This window comes from Oryx dammah, unplaced genomic scaffold (assembly GCF_014754425.2).
Source record: "Oryx dammah isolate SB20612 unplaced genomic scaffold, SCBI_Odam_1.1 HiC_scaffold_9, whole genome shotgun sequence".
Lineage (NCBI taxonomy): Eukaryota > Metazoa > Chordata > Mammalia > Artiodactyla > Bovidae > Oryx > Oryx dammah.
Genome location: NW_024070193.1, coordinates 8,854,943 through 8,861,225, shown reverse-complemented (window position 1 = coordinate 8,861,225; position 6,283 = coordinate 8,854,943). Strand labels below are relative to the sequence as shown.

Genomic DNA, 6,283 nt, shown 5'->3' with positions numbered 1-6,283 from the left:
GCCTCCGCCCACATTTCCTTTGTTCTCTCCTTTCTCTGGGCTTGTAGGCGCGATCGCGGCAATAACCAGGCTACGCCACCAGGTGGCGACGGTGCCCCAAAGTTAACCTCCTCAAGCATCTGCCTTCCAGCCGCTCTTCCCGGAATCAGCGACTGGGAGGAGCTGCGGGTCTCCAGGAGCCCCCCATAGCTCCCTGGCTTCCAGCTGCATTCAAGACCGTCCTGCCTGCTGCAGTGCAGGCAAAGCTGTGGCTCCCTTTTCAGCCTGCAATTCCTAGTAGCCTAGTTTGAAAGTGTGCTTCATGTACCACAAAGCAGGGACACCAAAAGGGGAAACAAAAAGAGGATTCAGGTGGGTTATCAGTGTATACTTTTTAAATAAATACATCAAAGTAGTCATGGAAGAACAACTGATCTTTGTTGGGTCTCTCTATACTTCATTCGTAGTTTATTTTGGATGACACAGACCAGAATCCATCTCAGTCTTCAGTATCTAATCCCTTCCCTCTTGGATGGTCCTGACCAACTGCTAGGCCCTAACCAAGAAATAAGAAGATCTATGTTTCAATCCTGGCTCTGCCCCTAACTAGCTATGTGCCTTTCTGGACTTCAGAGGTCTATTTCCTTTCATTTGACCTAGACCTGCTAGGTCTAGAAAGATCTAGAAAGAACCAGCTTGTGATTTCTCTCCTGAGACAGTGATCTCTCTCTTCTCCTGTCTCTAGAAAGGGACCTGCTCTGGCTGCAGGAGAAGCATCTCCATCTTGGAGATGTGCACGGAGATGAAGGCTGTGAAGCTCGCTCAGTCGTGTCCAACTCTTTTGCGACCCCATGGACTGTAGCCTACCATGCTCCTCCGTCCGTGTGATTCTCCAGGCAAGAGTACTGGAGTGGGTTGCCATTTCCTTCTCCAGTGGAGATGAAGGACTCCTCTCGTAATCATCTGGAGGCCAACGACCCCAAGAAGGAGGTGGGCCATGATTTCTGCTTCTCTTTTTACCGTTTGAGAGTTCCGCTCTTCCTCGGCAGCCACAGTGTTCTGTCTAACTCTCAGACAGCATCAGCTGCATCTCCAGGATCTTCAAATTCAACAAAAGCCAAGCCAGGAGGGTCACACTTTGCAGTGGTCTATAATTAGCCAAAGTGAAAGTCACTCAGTCGTGTCTGACTCTTTGTGACCCCCATGGACTGTACAGTCCATAGAATTCTCCAGGCCAGAATACTGGAGTGGGTAGCCTTTCTTTCCCTTCTCCAGGAGATCTTCCAAACCCAGGGGTCGAAGCCAGGTCTTCCACATTGCAGGCGGATTCTTTACCAGCTGAGCCACAAGGGAAGCCCATAAGAGCCAGAAGCTTGTTCCAATTCTGTCTTGTTACCACTGTTTCCAAGATTACCTGCATTAACTTGACAGTCCAATGGACCAGAATTGCGAAGTCTTTTGAGACCTTGGGTTAAAAATGGGGAGGTTCAAATCCACACACCCTAGGCTGGGTCTTCCTGGTCCCCTCCCGCCTGGCACCCCTGGATGCTCTCACACACTAGGCATCCATGAAATTGGCAGCAGGTCTTATCTAATAAAGAATGGGCTTGGACAGCACCCCCATGCCTCTGACCCAGGACTCCTCTCTCTTTCTTGTGACCCTGTTCTCACCTCTGCTGACACCCCCGAGGAATGCCCTTCTTTTCCAGAGAATTCATTTATCCTGGTAAAAATGAATAATATAATTATTGAAATTTAAAACTCAATTGATGAGTTAAATTACAGATTAGACCCAACTGAAGAGACGAGGCACTGGAGAAATATTCCAGAAAATTCTTTAGAATGTAACAGTAAGACAGATGGTTATCGTGCTTATACTGATGAGGAGAGTAGGAAAGAGGTAGAAAGAGAGAAGAAACAGAATATAATGAAAAGGTCTCACTATAGCAAATTTGAGTCCCCAAAGGAAAGAATAGAGAAAATGGAAGAAAGTTACTTTTTAAACGAAGAGTGCCTGATGAAAAACTTGAATCCACAAAATCAAGAAAACCCATGAATCCTAAACAGAGTAAATGAGAAGAAAGCCACAGCTGGGCACATAATGTGGGCAGAATACCAACGATGGAGGATCTTAGGCTCATTCTGGATTGAAAGCCAGAGCATTTAACACAGGGACAATTTAACAGCTGTTCACCAGCAACAATGGGAGACTTAAGACCAGAGGAGGCTGTCCACAAATGGTAGATGGTCAAGTTAGAATGTGTAACTGGCAAAACCGCCTTGCAAGAATGAGAGTGAAAGGAAGAGAATTACAGATAAACAAGAACAGCGAGTTCCCTACCAAGAAAACCAAACTAGATGAACTTCCAAAGGATACGCTTCAAAAGCATGGGAAAGAATCCCAGAAGGTCAGTAATGCAACAGGGCCTGGGGACCAAGCACAGTGGTCAATACACAGATGTGAGTGTGGGAACAGGGTAGCTGGGCACTGCTGGCTCACACGCCCCCTCTGGGCTGTGTGCTCCGGATACCAGGGACCATGAACGCATAGCACACAGACAGACTCTGAGAGTGCCCCACAGCCTCACAAGACTTCCACTCAGAATCTGCACCATCTTGTTCCCTGGAGACTGTTAGGAGAGTTATTTTCAGAGAGAAGTCTGGTCAGGTTAATGAAGGTAGTTCTGACATCTTTCTTTCAATATAATTCTTGTAAGTGGCATGTTACACATTATTGCGATCTTTGGTATTTTTCAAATACAAACCAAAAAGAGTGATTTTTATATTGAAACCAAAAGCAATGAATCTTGGGATCCAATAGTCATTTGATGCTTATATTCATAACAAACACCCGTGGCTTCAGGTTACAAAAAAAACAAAGGCTTTGAGTTGGCTGCCAAAGCAAAGCCATCCTCCTCAGTCTAGTTTTAGTGGGTTTTTTTTTTTAAAAGACATCTTGGGACTTGCCTGGTGGTTCAGTGTTTAAGACTCCGTTCTTCCAGTGCAGGGGGCCCAGATTCGATCCTTCGTTGGAAAACTAAGATCCTCCATGCTGCATGACTTGGCCAAAAAAAAAAAAAAGACAATTTCATTACTGTTGAAATTGTTTCACTGTAAAAAATAAAAACAGGATGGTAATGCTGTTAAGTGTCATTCTCCTGCTCACCTTTCTTCCTAATCACACATGTCCCTCCAAAGACAGAGCCTCCGTTAAGTTTGTCATATCCTTTTCTGGATACTTTTCTATGTACTTATAGTATTGATATCAGGTACATATGAATATGGGTGTGTGTCATTTGTGTTTGTATTCATACACACACATATATCTTTGTATAAGTAGGTTGTATATATGTGTCTACCTATATAATATATGTATATATACATATTACACTAATAAATATATGCATAATACATGCATCATATCTGTAGGTCTACATTTATCTTTCTATATATACTATATATATAACATAAAATAACAAAATTTTTATAATTAAATTTTATTTATTATTAATTGAAGGATAATTGCTTACAATATTGTGTTGGTTTCTGCCAAGCATCAACATGAATTAATGTTTTTTTTGATATGGCAATTTCACTTCTAGGAATTTATTCCTCTGTAAATACTTACATGAGGTATATATACAAGAATGTTCACTGAAGTGTTACTTGAATATAAAAAATCAGACATATATATTATATGTGTGTGTGTGTGTGTGTATATATATATATACATATATATATATATAAAGAGACAGGAGAGAAAGTTCTTTTTCTGCGGAAGTGACATCTGGGAAGTCTTGCCCATCGGAGTGTACAGCCCCGCTGTATCCATGGTAACGGTCCAGGCTGCCATATGCATGGCTGCCGTAACCATAGACAGTCATCGCTCAAATGCTCCCCTAGGGCTGGATGTCTCGATTGTTCACTCCCCCCCTCCGTTTTTAGTATTTACACGTGATGCTTCAGTGAAGATTCTTGTACATACAGTTCAGTGCAAGCAGTTAGGCAGGATAAGTTCCTGCAGAGGATTTGTTCCTGGAGATCAAGCAGCGGAGACTTTGACATTTTAATTGGCCTGGCCCACCTGCCTTCAGTGCAGCCGTGTTCATGTCCACTTCCACCCACCAATGTAGGAGCGTGTTGAAGGCCCACCCGGCTTCCAGGCTGCTGCCACCCTTCTCTTAGTCGACTCCTCTCCCCCACGAAAGTGGACAACTTGCCCTTTTCCAAACGCCACAGCCACCTGATGTTTGCATACAGGGCACTCAGAGCACCACCCCCACAGAATGCTTCCTTCCTGGGCCAAGTTGGGGAAACCCAGCGTTAACTTCCACATACTTTCCTTGTTACAGGGCTTCTCCAAATCCTTCACCTGTGGGACACATTTCCAGAGAGGAGAGAGTGTTTTCCAAACCTATTTGCTCATAGGCCTTTTCCCGTGGAGCTGGGCTGCTGAGGACTGGTTTTGCGGTCGTTGCTGTCTCCTCTGTGGTCATCCTGGCTTGATTCTCACGCGGTGGGGTTGCTCCCATCTCAGGGATGAGGACACTCGTGCTCATCAATAGGTGAGTCACTTTTGCTTGCTTGGCCACCAACAGCAGAGGTGGGAGTTGATCTTTGCGCTTCAGTTTCCTTACTTAGTCCTCCCACGTCCAAGCCGCCTTCCTGACTGTCAGTTCTGGGTTTGGGCTTCAGCTCCCTGAGCCCAGAAGCCACTTCTAGGTGACTGAAATACCACTCAATTCTCATGAGACTTCACTTTCTAATTTATCTGGGGAAATTCTCCCTTGCCTTCTCTTCCTTGGGCTCATGCTCGGTTCTGAACAACTGGTTCAGGATAAGAGGAGAAGTTGGGAACACTTAAGTTCAGAGAGGGAAGTAAATTGTGCCCGCACCTGGGCAGAGGTGACACCTCCTGGCCACTCATGTTCCAGGGATGCTGGGTCTCTCCCCTGACACGCATAGGTGTTTGTTTTCCTGAGCCTCAGTCCTGGGCTTCCCTGGTGGCTCAGATGGTAAAGAATTTGCCCGCAGTGCGGTAGACCCGGGTTCTATCCCTCAGTTGGGAAGATCCCTTGGAGAAGGAAATGGCAGCCACTCTAGTATTCTTGCCTGGAGAATCCCAAGGACAGAGAAACCTGGCGGGCTACAGTCCATGGGGTCACAAAGAGTTGGACATGACTGAGCAACTGACACACACAGTTCTGGGTGAGTTGATGCTGTGATTCAGCTACAGTTCCGTCTCAGCAGTTCCCAGCCTGGGAGACACCCTGTCTCTCCCCTACTCCCTGCCCCACGCCTACCCTGCACCTTGAGGGCAAGGGCAGCTGGATTGATGGAAGCTGGAGCTGCTCGCCAGCCTGGCATTTGGCGGCACCCAAACAACTGGGTTGTGGAGGGGGGAAGCTTGACAAGCCTTGGCAGCCGCCAAGCTAGCCAGGCGAGTAGGGAAAGCAGCCAGGCGGGGCCGAAAGAGGGTGCGACGACAGATCTTGGAGCTGTGAGGCCTGCCCAGACATCTGGCTGGCTCGGGAAGCCAGGTGTGCTGACGAGTGTGGGCTGACCCGGAGCCCAGGCCACCAGGCATCTGATGAGCAGTGCTGGGTGAGGGAATGGGTGGATGGAAAGCTCACATTCATTATCTGCAAAACACAGCTAATAGCAGGGTGGTGTGAGAACGAAATGACAATACACGTAAGGAACTTAAGACTGTTCCAGTAAGTGCTCAAAAATGCCAGATCTGACTATTGTGAATCCAGCACAGAGGGTCCAGTGGGTTCATCTCTCAACCTCCACAGAACTCAGAAACAACAGACAAAATCCAAAGAGCAGCAAAAGTCACCTTCCACGGAGTCCTCAGAAAACCCCATTACTGAGCCCATTTTGCAGATGGGTAAATAGGCCTGGGGGCTTCCCAGGTGGTTCGGGAGTAAAGAATCCGGCTGCCAATGCAGGAGAGCTGAGTTTAACCTCTGGGTTGGAAAGATCTCCTGGAGGAGGAAATGGCAACCCACTCTAGCCTGGTGGGCTACAGTCCATGGGGTTTCAAAAGAGTTGGACACAACTTAGCCACTAAACAGCAACAACAAACAGCCCTGGATGGGCTGGAAGTTACCACAAGTAACAGCTGAGGCTGGCATGTGGCTCCAGAGGGCCTGATCCATACCCTGGCTCAGGGAGAGCTGGTTCCTTTGCTCCCTCCACCTTCTCTCAAGACCCACCACCTGGGGCAGGCAAGCCTGCTGAGGCAGCAGAAGCACAGGGGGAAACACAGCCTGAGAGGAGGGGTCACCTCCTTCCGGCC

The 6,283-nt window shown here is 47.1% G+C and overlaps 1 pseudogene; it reads right to left on the bottom strand.

Annotated features, from left to right (window-relative positions):
• Window positions 1–616: 616 nt before the first annotated feature.
• On the bottom strand, window positions 617–3,863 carry LOC120868461 (annotated as a pseudogene).
• Window positions 3,864–6,283: the final 2,420 nt, after the last annotated feature.